This window comes from Neovison vison, chromosome 4, assembly GCF_020171115.1.
Source record: "Neovison vison isolate M4711 chromosome 4, ASM_NN_V1, whole genome shotgun sequence".
Lineage (NCBI taxonomy): Eukaryota > Metazoa > Chordata > Mammalia > Carnivora > Mustelidae > Neogale > Neogale vison.
The window spans coordinates 25,097,586-25,113,775 of NC_058094.1; positions in this window are offsets into that span (position 1 = coordinate 25,097,586).

Here is a 16,190-nt window from a genome sequence, read left to right on the forward strand (position 1 = left end):
GCATTTATAAAGAAAAATGAAAGAAAAATAGATATTTCTCAGCATTAAATAACGTATTTTCTGGGTAGAATTTAGGGGAGATAAAGGTTCCAAAATCCTTAATTCATAGTTGAAGACTCCATGACCTAAAGGGGGAAGATAATTTGCTTTGCTCTCACAATCAGTAAGATTCTCAAATTCACAGCTGTTGATTTTCAATCCAAAGTCCCTGTTATCATACAACTGTGGTATATTTTTCACCATTTTGGCAAAACTTTTTTTTCCTTTAGGGGTTTGATTATCTGTTCAACTGAAGGACAGAAGATTGAACAATACATTGATCACTACATTCCCTGCCTATTGTACATTGGTGTATCTGACTTCAGATCCCTTGAAAATTATGAATTATAATGTCCTGGTCACATTATAAAATGGAACTTACTAAAGTTTTCCATTTTTTTTTCCCAAAACCTTGCACTCCCCAATACAAGACATGATTGAGAACAAGAAGCAGCATATTTTCAGATTAAGTTATTCGTCTGTTCTCTGCACTTGGCTGAGATTTCTCAGTGTTCCCTAAATCTGTGAATCAGAACACTCCCTTTGGACTAGAGAGTATGCTTATGTAGGGTAGCTGGGATGGAGCTCTTGGGAGGCAATGAAGTGTTCTGAAATTAAATTACTCAATCTCTTTGAAAAACAGTCCATGATACATTAAAGAAATATGCGTTTGGAATCTCACTGCTCTTCACTATGTACTGTCTGTCTATGCCAAATTCTAGCTAGGTGCTGATTTTTTACAGCCAAGTCATAAGCCTTTTGAAAACAGAGTTTGCATTTAAAATCCCAACATTTAATTATTAAAAAAAAAAACTATCAAGTGTTTGAATAGTAAAGAAGATACATATTTTCACAAATTCTTCTTCTTTTTTTTTCCCCCAGGAGAGGGAACTTTAGTGATTGTTTTCATATGATACAGCAACCTTGATTCATTTTCTTAAAAGATGTTCTCATACACAAAACTACTAAAATAAATGTATTAACATTACAATTTGTGTATCACATTTTAACAAGGACAATTATTAGAAATTGATATCTTGCTAGTTTCTGGAATACCTGGCACCCATGCATGAAAATCCCAAATGGCTTTCCAGGCCTTTCTTTTTCTCATGCCTTTATTTTATTTTATTTTATTTTTCCTTCTCATGCCTCTTAAAATGAAATGGGACTAACTGGATAGTGAATGCCATCTAAAAATCTCCCTTTAGCTAATTGGTTTGCACATACAAAGTGGCAGACTTCTAAACAGCAAAATTGCCACATAGATACAAGCACAATACCTTGGATTATTTTTAGTTTCCCTCCTCTATTCTCTATAATAGCATATTCTATCCATAATAGCAACATCTCACAAAGTGAAATGTCCATTACTGTGAATTTCAAGGTGTATACCAGTGGAGTCTCTGTATCCTCACATACTGTGTAACCTATCCCAGGCAATCATTTCTATTTTCCCTGTCCTTTTGATTTTCAAACCAGCCTGTTACCAAGCAAGAAAGCAAGACACAAATGAGGGATGAATACCTATTTTACTGATTAAGAGATTATAAATCGTGATTTCCCTGCAGCATCTGGCTATGAATTAGTGACTTAAAAAATGTGGCATGTAAACAACAGACCACTGTCCAATGGAATGGAGATTCTTACTGCAGAGGAGTCCAGAGGATGGGGAAAACCATTTCATTTAGCAAAGGAATTAAACCTGAAAAGAGCAAAGGAATCCTAGTGGCTTGCTGTTTTTTTTTTTTAATTTTTAAAAAATAATCATTTAGGGGTGCCCTGGTGGCTCAGTGGGTTAAAGCCTCCGCCTTCGGCCAGGTCATGATACCACGGTACTGGGATCAAGCCCTGCATCGAGCTCTTTGCTCAGCGGGAAGCCTGGTTCCCTTCCTCTCTCTCTGCCTGCCTCTCTGCCTACTTGTGATCTCTGTCTGTCAAATAAATACATAATTTAAAAAAATCTTAAAAAAAATAATAATCATTTATTTTTAAAATAGCAAGCTCATAAAACAGAATATTATCTTACATTTCTTTTCTATCATCCACAGACCTTCATATGTTTCCAGGTACAGAGAAAAATTCAGGATTTATGTGGAGAAGTTGAGTATAAGTGTATCAAAGATGGATCTAATCATCCAATTCCACCATTTCATTTGTCTTCCCTTTAAATTGGGGCAAGAGTTTTGTCTCTCTTTTAAATTTTCCATTTAAAGCAAAGACAATTCAGAGATACAGATCAAATCTACATATATGTAAAGCATCATTTTTTTTCATTCATTCATATTTAACAGGTTTTTTTTTTTAATGTTTTCAGTGTACCAAGACACTGCTAATATTAAGGATATAAGGATGAATTATGACTCTGGGGACCACAATGTTGACTTATTTTTTAAAAGATTTTAGTTTTTTTAAGATGTTATTTATTTATTTGAGAGAGAGAGAGAATGCATGAGAGGGAGGGGCTAAGAAGGAAGCAGACTGCCCTAATTAACAAGGAGCGCAAAACTAGCTGAGAGCCCAACACTGGCTGAGTCTGATCCCAGGACCCAGGGATCATGCTCTGAGTTGAAGGCAGTCACTTAACAGACCGAACCCCTTAAGATTTGATTTGATTTATATTTGATTTGCATTTTATTTTACTTTATTTTATTATTATTTTTTAAAAGATGTTATATATTTGATGGAGAGAGAGCAGAAGCAGGGGAAGCCCAGGCAGAGGGAGAAACAGGCAGACGAGAAGTAGGCTTCCCACTGAGCAGGGAGCCTGATGTGGCACTCAATCCCAGGACCCCACATCTGGACTAGGGCTAAAGCTAGAGGCTTAACTGATTGAGCCAATCGGGCACCTGCTTAATATTTTATTTTTAAGTAACCTCTACACCCAACATGGGGCTCAAACACAACCATGAGATCAAGAGTCACATGCTGTATCATTGAGCTAGCCCCGCATCTCCACAATGCTGTCTTAATTTGATGAATCATGGCAATGAAGATTATCTTGAATACTATAGAAGTGTACTAGAAGAACAAATGCAGTGAGCAAGAACTATAATCATTTCTTCTTTATCATTCATTGGTGGAAATTTGATTTGGGCTAACAAGGCCAATAATATTGACACAAGAAATCTATCATTTAGCAGTGTTAAGATATGAAATCAGAGGCGCCTGGGTGGCTCAGTGGATTAAGCCGCTGCCTTCAGCTCAGGTCATGATCTCAGGGTCCTGGGATCAAGTCCCGCATCAGGCTCTCTGCTCAGCGGGGAGCCTGCTTCCCTCTCTCTCTCTCTCTCTCTGCCTGCCTCTCTGCCTACTTGTGATCTCTATCAAATAAATAAATAAGAGCTTTAAAAAAAGAGATACAAAATCAAAAAACTTGTAATAAATAGCTAACATAGGAAATTTTTTTGCTATGAACACATTATTAACCATTGTACTTTTTATATTTTTGTAATTTTCAGAATTTATAGCAATATTCATCAAAATTTGCAATCTTGGTATGATTACAAGGTAACATTATAATAAATTACTGAGAAAATAAAATACAGTGGTTTGAATAGTTCAGAAAATTATAGAGCCAATAAGAAACAAAGACTTAATGAATGGATAAAGAAGAGATGGTCCATATATACAATGGAGTATTACGCCTCCATCAGAAAGGATGAATACCGAACTTTCATATCAACATGGACGGGACTGGAGGAGAATATGCTGAGTGAAATAAGTCAAGCAGAGAGAGTCAATTATCGTATGGTTTCACTTATTTGTTTTCCATAAGGAATAGCGTGGAGGACATTGGGAGATGGAGAGCAGAAGTGAGTTGGGGGAAATTGGAGGGGGAGATGAACCATGGGAGACTGTGGAGTCTGAGAAACAGAGGGTGTTGGAGAAGAAGGGAGTGGGGGAGTTGGGTGAGCCTGGTGGTGTGTATTGTGGAGGGCATGTATTGCATGAAGCACTGGGTGTGCTGCATAAACAATGAATCCTGGAACAGTGAAAAAATAAAATAAATTTTTAAAAGAACTTAGAAATGAAAACTTGATTTCATTATTTCCTATTCATGTATCCAATCAGTTAAAGAATCCAACTTCTTTAATTTCTTTTTGCTTGTCCATTTGCACAAGACTCCATGTGAATGTGTGTGTGTCATTTTCACATTCACACTTGCTAATGCCCTGAAAATGTGCACAGGGATGGAACAGGATTGACTGATAGGACGATGATAAAGAAAGACGAAGAACATAAAGAAAGAAAAGATTCAAGAATTACAGGCTAAAGAGCTAATACTAAAGGTAAAGAGATAAAAGGTTGGGAGAGTATAGGATACATTTTAATTTGCGAGATTTGGGCAGGAAAAAAAAAACAGAGAATTCATGGAAGACAAGTTTTATACTAACATTTAACATTCAAGCACTGACTTAAAATTCTCAAAAACACTAGTAGACTCTGTGTTTGTCACTGAGGATTGGGGTGAGATCCAAACATGCTGAATATTTTTCATGGCACTTAGCAGTCCTGTTCAATAAATTATTGCTTAACCAAAAATTATTGCTTCCAACCCTGAGAAAGTGATGGTTTGGAGCTCATGTGGTTCCTACTGCATACCCAAGAGCTTTGCCCATAATCATTTTTAGCTCCTGATATTTTAGTAAAATGTTCCAATCTCAAGTAAATGGTCTAATAGCTATCACTGTTTCTATGCCTTGGCACAAAATGTCTACAATTTCTAGGAGCAAGTGCTCTCAAAGTGGTTCTAGTGCTTTTCTGATTGCCAACCCCCAAAAGTATAATCTCCAAGGAGTTCTGTCTTCCATGAGGAGTATATGGGTTCCTTTTTCTCTTTCAATAAGTATATGAAGTATATTGAAATACATGAAATATAAAAATATGAAATATAAAAACAAATATGTATTTTAATTTACTTTAAGTACAAACTTCCAATTCTTTCCTCACCATCCAATTTCCTGGAGAATTCCCTGGTTATAATCCCTAATGAACTGGCATTGCATTATGTACAATCATTTTCTACAGGAAACAAACAGTTTTGAAAGGGACATCATACCAGTATTGTTAAGACAAACTCAAAGTCGTTTTTACAACACGTCCTGATGTTGAAGTTGTAGCCATGTCAGACAAATTTCTACTCTCTTATAATATTAATTAATATTAATGTTATTGAAATGCTACAGGATATTTTCTACTATTACATTTGTCCTAATTTATGCTATTCATCAAAATCACCATAGTACACTTAAAAATATAGATCCTTAACCTAGTCATTAGCTGAACACAACAATATTACATGATGCTCTATGTATCTGAGAGAAGAAAAGTTTTATTTATTGCTTTGTTACTGATTTTTTAAATTATTCTATAATTTTGTTTACTAGATTTCTGTATCTTTTCTCCTAACATTTTAGAAATTATAAAACATATGGATTATAAATTTTACCATTTTAACAATTTTTTTTCCATTTTAACAATTTTTAAGCATATAGTTCACTAGTATTAAGTGTATTCACATTACATTACTAGCATATAGTTCACTAGTATTAAGTGCATTCACATTACATTACATACTAAAACATGGGTGAACACTAAAGACTAATATTTTTCTAGGTGAAGTAACCCTATCACAGAAAGACCAATATTGTATGATTCCACTGATATTAGGTATCTAGAGTAGTTAAATTCATAGAAACAGGAAGTAAAATGAGGTTTATCAGAGCTGGTGGTAGATGGAAAGGGAAAACCATTGTTTAATGAATAGAGTTTCAGTTTTGCAATATGAAAATTTTTTAGAAATTGTACAACATTACAAATATATGTAACTGCTGAACTATATACAATGGCCAAGATAGCAAGTTTTATATCATATGTCTTTATCTCAATTAAAATTTAAAAAAAAATAGATGTTAGACACAATACAATGCTTGGGAAGAAATGCCAAATTCATGAACCATACTGAGATATTTGATTCCTTCATAGAAGTTAATGGTCAAGTTCAATATTTAGCTAAGAAACTTGCTCCAACACTCTAGTCTTGCAGCATTTAAACAAGAATGAATTTTTAGATTTTGTAAAATAATTCCTTATTTCAGATATTCTGTATTTTTACTTGAAATGTTATTTAAATTATTATAATCACTCTTACAACAAGTAAGCATTATTTTTACATCAATTTCTACTCAGCTATATGTTTTGCAGAAGAACACAGAGATGATTCTGTGCTACAATTTAAGATATATACCTTGACCAAATGTATCATAAGATTTATTTATTTTTTTTTAAAGATTTTATTTATTTATTTGACAGAGAGAGGGATCACAAGTAGGCAGAGAGGCAGGCAGAGAGAGAGAGGAGGAAGCAGGCTCCCTGCTGAGCAGAGAGGCCGATGCGGGACTCGATCCCAGGACCCTGAGATCATGACCTGAGCCGAAGGCAGAGGCTTTAACCCACTGAGCCACCCAGGCGCCCCTATCATAAGATTTAAAAGGACCAAAGAGGTCTCTACTTTAGGCAGTTAGTCTGTAAGGATAGTGTGGATAGAGACTCTTTTTTTCTGATTATCTTTACATTCATTTTCCTTAGATTTCCTGACTGTAGTTAAGAGTTCAAAAATGTATTCTGAATAAGCCAATTTCAACCCTATGTAGACCAATAGGAGAGATTATTCATAAAACTTCTTCTCATTATGTAGTCAGCTACTTCTTACAGCTAGAAATAGTAGCAATGTATGTTTCATATTGTCAGGTAGGTACTCTGGGCTCCTAATGCTCTGGACAAAGTACCTATTTTATATTGACTCATTTTTTTTTAACTAATAAAAATGTTAAAAATACAACATGGTTTATTTTGTATATGTTCATTCCTTTCATTTATAGGACATTTACAGCAAGCAACTCACAAAAGCTTTTATGAAAAATCCATGACAGACAAGTATTTAATATTCAAATTAAAAGGTAATAGCTTACTAAGTTTTATATAAATATGAGAGAATAATATAATCATTATCCTATAATAATTGATTTAAGCAAATAAGCTATTCAATATTTTTCAACAAAAATTATACTTAATGTACATGAAGCTATAAAGAAACAAAAGGGAAATCTCATTGGATAATCTATTAATTGTCTGTAATCTATAAATTTAAAGTTATTGATCTTTCACATTTCCCTAAACCCTATGATTATTAAATGGGTTATCATCAATACAATTTTCTAGAACCTGAATTGTAAGTCATATCATTTAAAGACTGATTTTTCTAGGGGTACCTGGATGGCTCAGTCCTTAAGCATCTGAATTCAGCTGAGGTCATGATCCTGGGATCCTGAGATCCAGCCCTGAATCAGGCTCCCTGTTCAGCAGGAAGCCTGCTTCTCCCTCTCCCACTCCCCCTGCTTGTGTTCCCTTTCTTACAATCTCTCTCTGTCAAATAAATAAATAAAATCTTTGAAAAAATTTTAAAAAATAAAGACCTATTTTTCTATATAAGCAATCTTTCATATTTGAGGGTTATTTTATTTTATTTATTATTATTATTATTCATATTTGAGTTTTTCACAATAAAAGTTTTTCATCTTCTATACAGGGCTTTACCTCCATCCCTTTATTTTTCTCTTAGCACAGAAATCTTTGTGTATAAATCTGTCATGAAATTTGTTACTTTTAAAAGCTTCATTTTAAATTACCTGCTATGTGACAGTTATACCACTTAGGTGAATATATAAGCAGAAACATATTTGATATTCAATTAAAATTAAAAAGAAAAAATATTGTATCCTGGAAAATTTCCAGACAATAGAACTGAAATATCTGTGCAGATATCCTTGAGAATGCCACCAAACTGTGGAAAATAAATGGGAAGAGTTACTCAAACCAACAGAAAAAATATTTCCAGGAATAACACAGAGAAAAAAGAAGATTTGCTGCTATGGGAAAGAAAGACACCATTTAAATGACTTCCATAACCACATTACAAAATACTAAGTGTTTTCAGACATTTAGGAATTTAAAACCTCTTTTAAAATATTCATTAGACAAGTAACTATGGAGCTATGAAGTCTTATTTTATATTTTAGACATATTTTAAATCTGAATATGCCATAAAAATTCTTTGTATGTCTCCATAATCTGAAGTAATTTATACACTTCCACTTCATTGCTATGATTTTTTAAAATTTATATGTTTTCAGTTATTGGAGTAGAATTCTAGGAAGTATGTTCAAATTTATAAATAATCAATTAGTACATAATAGTCTGCATATGAGAAAGAGAGAAATGTTAGGTATAACAATATATAAATGGTAATTCCACAATCATAATTTTTTAACTAAGATGATTCTAAATAATTTCAGTATTTAAAGCTAACTCTACTTAGAAACTGTAGTTCTATCACATAAAAGGGTGAGGTTCACAGAAAATGTATGTTTTTCTTTTTTTAAAGCCACTGTTTTAAATACACCATGAGGGCAATCATTTTGGTAAATGTAATTCTTTCACACAAAGTAACATACAGTAAATTTTAGGTCCCAATACATTTTACATATCTTGTCATTAAGCAATTAATATTTAAATTTATCCTAGAATAGAAGATAAAATATGAAAAACATTTCAGTAATAGAAAAATCTTGGACTCTGAAAATTTGCCAGTTTCAGTGTTCTCTTTTAAGTTTGTAAGCCAGGTTTCACATTTCCTTCTGTCATAAAAATGAGTTCTTCCTTTCGGAATAAAGCATATTCTTGTTCTTTTTAGTATTAATAACATTATATTAACATTTTTGATTAATACGTGTCCAAAGTTTCAAAAATTAGGTATTTTTGTGGGCTGATTTTTCTACTGTTTTGGACTTTTTCAAATAAAACAACATTTTGGAAGATCAAGACTGATGGTTCTGATTGTAATAAATGTAGTATATAATTCCATTGCTATAAAACAGGAAAGAATGAAGGAAGATTTGAGCCAAGTAATATCTAAACTCAGCCTTATTATTTCTTTGGACATTTCATTTCCAAATAAATTTAATAAAATATTTGTAGAGCTTTTATAGGTTTTTACGTAGGTGGACACTTGTCTGAAACATGTTTCAAACACAAGCAGAGGATTTTTATTAGATTTTCTAATAAAATAATCACCTAAAAATTTAACATGAATAAAAGATAATATGAAATAAATACTAATTCTTAATTTTAAAACACCATATGTCAATTACATCTAATTTCTCCCATAAAATCAAAATTATTTATATTTTTTTCAAAATTATTTATATTAAAACCAGAATCAAACAAAGCAGATTTATGTGTATTCATTGTATTTAATACCATTTCTGTAAAACCCTAATGCATATAACTTTAAAAACAGTTCTACTATTATGTGTTATCCCTCTTCTTATTACGTCTTCAAACACTATTTCTAAAGTAACTGTTTCAATTGTCATCTTTCCTATCACCCTTTATTTCTGAATCATATTTATTCTAGTAAACAGTGATTTTAATAGATAACACAGATTCAATAGACCAGAGCCATTGAAAATATTTTCTTTAGGTATAAAAATTTTGTTTCAATTTTTTTCAAGAGTACCACATGATGTAAAAATTTTTTTCCATTACCTCATAACATCAGCCTAAATATACAGCTGGATTTCCAGTATTTGAAAATCTGGCTAAATATTGGTGCATATTTATAGCATCAATAGGCATGCACACACACACACACACACACACAGCATTTATCCAAAATGTAACACCATAATAAATCATTATTGCTCTTTGGCTTATAAAATAAGCAGAACAGTATGCGATAATATTGATGCACTACATTAAAAATGATCAATTGTAGCCTTCATTGATGAATCCTATAATATTTAAACATCACTTTCTGACTAGAGACATGAATATTGAAGTGACAAATGCTGAAGATTGGCTCCCACAACAATTTACTCATTCCCTTTCACCTAAGAAAGAGACTTGAAAGTGAAATATATAGTCGTTACTTCCCTCCCTGCAGATAGATTTGTCCTTGTCATATACTTCTCTTATATTTGATATATTCTTATATTCGATATAATCACAAGTACACTATTCCATACTGACCACATGTAAATACTGCTTTCCATTGGGAGTTTTCAGATTCTAATTTCTTAACATACTCACCTATCCAGCCTAATGAAAAACTACCAAAAGTTAGAAAGATTAAGTACCTCTGTCATTTTAGGCAGTAAAATATAGGCGACTTCATTGGAAAGAAATAGCATTATCTCAACTATTTAGGCTTTTAAAAGTTTATCTTCACCAGGTTTTGTTCTTTCCATTCTATATTGTCCTTCAAAAGAAGATTTGACATCACTATTGCAAGAATAACTATAAATATATGGTCTTCATTCCCTACTCTGATGCCTTATAGTTCTTAATTAGTTATTCATCAGATTTTCTATCTGATGTTTTTCTCCATGAAATGGCATTATCCTTCTTTCTCCTAATGTTTCCTTATTCACGAAACTTAATGAACATTTTGTTATTTATATGCCTGTCCTATCTGCAGGTTGTTACTACCAAACTTCTTTAGAAAATGGATACTTCCAGTGGCTCTCACACTTTGATTTATAGGACTCACCTACTGTTCCACCAACTATTCATCATCAGTTCCAATTCAGCCTCTCTCGGGAGAAGCCAGGAATCTCCATTACTAATCCAAGTGGGCTCTAACTGAACGTTGAAAAATACTTTCTCTCTCTAGAATATATCATCCTTTGCCTTGATCTCCACATTGACATTACTCAATGAATATCAATTGTTCTCTGATCAATAAATTAATAATTCTTGTCTGATTTTCTGAATAATTTCACACCTTTTCCCTTTACCTCATTTATATATTTTCACCGCCACTGTAGGATTCTGTATTAACTTGTTCTCCAAACTTCTTGGACTCCTTTTTAGTTTCCATTAATACCTCTTCCTCTTCCTTTATCTTTACCTTTGCCATTTTTCCATACTCTTCTCTAATCCTTATATGATCTTTTTCTTTCTATACTTGCTATCTTATTTAACCTCCTGTAGTTTTAACTATAATCTTTAAGTTCATACCAAATATTGTTTTTCTCTTTAATTTTTCTATTTAAAAATTTTATCCCACCTCTCTTATTAACTCGTTATATATTTTAATATTCTGTTGTAATTTGGACTATAAATCCCTCTAGAATCTCAAAATTAGAAACTCCTCTAATAGGCAATCCCTGCTTAGACTTTCGCCTAGATCAGATTTTCTCAGAAGTGCACTGAATTCTGAGTCTCTTGCTAGCCAATTCTCCTTCCTACCCCCTCTCCTCTCACAAGGATCAGGCAGGCAATGTGGACAAAAAGCTCCCTCAGCCTGCTCCTGTCTTCTCCCACTTGTCAATATCTTATTGTCAAAAGTCATGAGGAACATACCAGTTGTTTAAAATGTGGACTAATTTACATTTACATTCCAGTGAGAGAAAAATTATTACCACACAGAAGTGTGGAGTGTCTCAGTTATAGGGTATTAGAAAGAACTTGTTATAGGATCTAGACTTCTATTAGGTGATTCTAAAGGGAAGATGTAAGTGTGGTTTAACTATTTATTGGATGTTGTCAGAAGTAAGGGCAATTTTATTATTGTATATTCTAGTAAATATAAATAAAATAAATAATATAAATTAAAATAATAAATAATATTTAATAATAAATATATGATATATAAAATTATAGTAAATTAAAAAATAAAATAGGGAGGGGAGACTAGTGAAAGGATAAAGCTATAATTGGTAAAGAAGCAACAGTTACTCTGATTAGCTGAAAGATGGGATTGAAAGGAGGAAAAAACTCTGCGGAAATAGAAAATCTAAAAAAGATGGATTACAACTAATAAAATTGAAGCAGTGATTTAAAAACTCCAAAATGCAAAAGCTCAAGACCAGGCAGTTTCATGTGTAAATTATACCCAGCATTTAAATAAGATAGCACCTATCTTTCTAAAATTATTTAAAAAAAAAAAAAACTGAAGAGGAAGGAAGGCTTCCAAACACATGTTTTATGAGAACACAATTGCCCTGATATCAAAACCAAAAACAATGCATGCACAGACATATACACACACAATTTCAGGCCAATATCCTGATGAACACAGATGCAAAAAGTCTCGGGCTCTCTGCTCGGCGGGGAGTCTGCTTCTTCCTCTCTCTCTCTGCCTGCCTCTCTGCCTACTTGTGATCTCTGTCTGTTAAATAAATAAATAAAGTCTTAAAAAAAAAAAACTTTTAAAAAAGTCTCAATAAAATATTAGCAAACCAAAGTCAACAATACATTAAAAAGGATCGTGCATCATGATCAAATGGCATTCCTTCAAGTGTTATAAGCACAAGTCAATCAACATGATACACAAAATTTTACAAAATGAATAAAAATGATTGTCTTAATAAATTCAGAAAAAGCATCTGAGAAAATTCAACATTCATTCATGATTAAAAACTCTCAACAAAATAGGTATATAGGTATATATCTGAACATAATAAAGTATATATATGACAAACCCCCAGCTAACATCAGACTCAATGATAAAGATCTGAAAGCTTTTTCTCTAATATCAGGGACAAGATAGAGATGCCCATTCTTACCAATTTTATTCAATATATTATTGGAACTCCTAGTGATAGCAGTTAGGAAAGGAAAAAAAGATAAAAGATATCCAAATTGGAAAGGAAGAAGTAAAATAGTTACTATTTGCAGATAACACAATACTGTAGATAGAAACCCCCAAACTATATCAAAACTCTATTAGAATAAATGAATTCAATAAATTCACAGAATAAATAGCTAATATACAAAAATCATTGCTGCTTCTATATGTTAATAGTTATTAAAAAGAGAGTAATCCCATTTACAATAGCATCAAAAAGAATAAATACCTACAAATAAAATTAACCAAAAAGGTGAAAGACCTATACAAACTATAATAAATTGATGAAAAAAATTGAACACCACCCAAACAAATGGAAAGACATTTCATGCACATGGGTTGGAAGAATTAGTGTTAAAATGTCCATACTAAACAATCTACAGATTAAATGGCATCCCTATCAAAATACCAATGGCATCTTTCACAGAACTAGAACAAAGAATCTTAAAATTTGTGTGGAACCACAAAAGACCATGAAGTGCCAAAGCAATCTTGAGAAAGAACAAAGCTGAAGGTACCCTAGTCCCTGGATTCAAACTATGCTGAAAACCTGTAGCAATCAAAACAGTATTCTATTGGGATGAAAATGGACACATAAATCTAAGAAATAGCCCAGAAATAAACCCATGACTATATGATTAATTAAACAATAGAAAATGGGGCAAGAATATAAATTGGGGAAAGACAGTCTCTTCAAATAAATGCTGCTGGGAAAACTGGATAGCAACATGCAAAAGAACGAAACTTGAGCACTACATTATACTATATGTAATATTAAATTCAAAATAAATTTTAAAATTCTTGGAAGAAAACACGGGGAAGAAGCCCTTTGTCATTAGCAGTATTTTTTTTTGAACCAGTCTCCTCAAGTGAGGGCAACAAAAGTTAAAACAAACGAATGGGATTATATCAAACTAAAAAACTTTTGCAGAGCAAAGGAAACCATCAATAAAACAAAACAACAACAAAAAATAAAAAAACAAGACATCTTCAAATGATGTAACCAATAAGGGGTTAATGTAAAATATATAATTCACACAACTTAGTAATCAAATAACCTGATTAAAAAATGGTCAGAAGACTTGAAGAGATATTTTTCCAAAAAATACATGGTCAACAGGCATGTGAAAAGATGTTCAACATGACTAATCATTAGGGCAATGCAAATCAAAACCATAATAAGATATCACCTCACACCTGTCAAAGTGGCTATTATAAAATAATAATAATAAGTGCCTCTCCCATGTAGGAAGACACTTAAGGCCTTTTCTCCACAAAATAACAGGTGACTCTCTCAGGAGCTAATTTCCTAACTTCGAGGCTTAAAACAAGGTTTATATAATCTTAAACTGACTAGGGACATGTTGAACCTGATAAGGGTAGAAAGTAATTATACCCCAAAGGAACTGCAAAATATAACCAGCATACCCCATTATAAGCCAGGGGTATCCCTAAGATTCTAATTGAGGGTTCAATGGTACTAGAACATAAAGTTGAATAAGAATTAATTGGCATAAGATGTTTTTTTGGAATAGAAAATGACAGCTTGGCAAGGACCTCAAGGAATGGGACAAACTTTCTGCTAGTGTGGCTCTTAAAAACCAGGAGAAAGTAAAGTTCAAAGTTAAGCAAAGTATTAATAAGTATCTGAGCTTACCTGACAGATAATAAAGATGCTAACAAAAAGCTCAGGTAGGTAGGCCTGCTGACTAGTTATGTTATGTGAGGCCATAAGATCCCCGTAAGATGATAATCCTTGGGAAGGCCAAGATGAACACATCATTTATCAAGACCATTAGGAATAAACTGGTGAGAGTCACACAGACATCAATAAATATTTGGTGGTGGCTCTCAATTTACAGCTTCCAAAAAAAAAAGTAGGACCGCAGTTAAATTTGAATTTCAGATAAACAACGAATTTTTTCTAGTATAGATACGTACTTAATATTACATGGCACATAGTCCATAGAGATTCTACTGTATAACAGGATGGACAGTGACAGAGGTAGTAATTAAACTGGGATCATTATTAGTTGTGAGCTGATGTGCCCCAAAGCAAGCGAAGCACTAATCAACAATGGCACTTAATCATCAGAAATCAGTTTGCAAAAAGGACCAAAATATCAAGCGAGGTTATAAGACCAAGCAAGAGGGCTTGACTTGCAGAAAGTTGTAAAGATAGTTAATAGAATATGGTATCCTGATAGATAAGTAACCACTAAGAGTTCCTCTATGTAAGAATGTAAATCAGAAGAAGGTAAAAATGGAAAAAGGAGGAAGCTAAGAGCAGTTGCCCAAAGAAAAGTCATGGTGCCTGTTTCGGTACCCAGACTTGAGCTTGTTTTCTGATCTGCAATCCCTTAATAGAGGCAGTGACCAGACATTTAATGTAAGAAGCATGCAACTTTATGAAAAGTATATGCCATAATGATTTTACCAGGCCTTTACTAACTAAATCTATTGCCATTTACTCAGATGATAGTACACTGAGGAAAGGACAATATCCAGTCATTTTGAAAGCTATTGGACAAAGAATTTGGCTTGACATTGATATTTGTTGAATCCCCTGTTAGAATAAAGCCTATAATAAAGCTTAAATAAAATGTCCAGGTAATACAGGCACACTTGCCCAAAATTTAGCATACAGTAGGCCTACTGAGCCATGGATCTCCGTAGAGTGGTCATTTCCCCAGACCCTGAGGGTATAATTGAGACTGACATATTTAACAACTGGGAGTAATTACACATTTGGATCTTGGCTTATGGAACAAGTTCAGTAGTAGTGTGGAAAGCCGTACCAAGGTCTGTGAAACTGTCCTTATGCCCTGGTCAAAATATTAAATCAAAAATAATATTGTCTGGGAGTGGGGAGATGGGTGAAATAAGTGAAGGAGAGTAAGACTTCACTTATCATGGTGAACACTGAGTAATGTAATGAATTGCTCAATTGTACAAAATTGAATCTTGTATACCTGAAACTAATATAATTACATATTATGTTAATTATTATTGAATCAAAAATTGAAAAAAAATAATATTGCCTAACAGAGAAGTAAATATTGGGTATTAATGATTTCATTAAAAACCTAAAGGTTCAAAACATGGGAATCCCAATCATTAAATCTTCAAAAATTACTATGGAATGAGACTAGGTCAACAAAGCCTTTCTTTTTTCTTTTTTTTTTTTTTGTAGTTTATTATAGCTTCTGTGCTATATATGGTATCAATGCTGAATAAATTAAATTCCAGAATGTAGCAAATACTTCCTAGTATAGAACGGACTGATTTGTTCTCAACTTTGGTCACCTTGCACAAGGAGGGGGAGCCTGGGTGGCTCAGTCAGTTAAGAGTTTGCCTTAGGCTCAGGTCATGATCTCAGTGTCCTGGGATAAGAGCTCCAAGCTGGGCTCCCTGCTCTGTGGGGGATTCTGCTTTTCCCTCTCTTCACCCTATGGTTCTC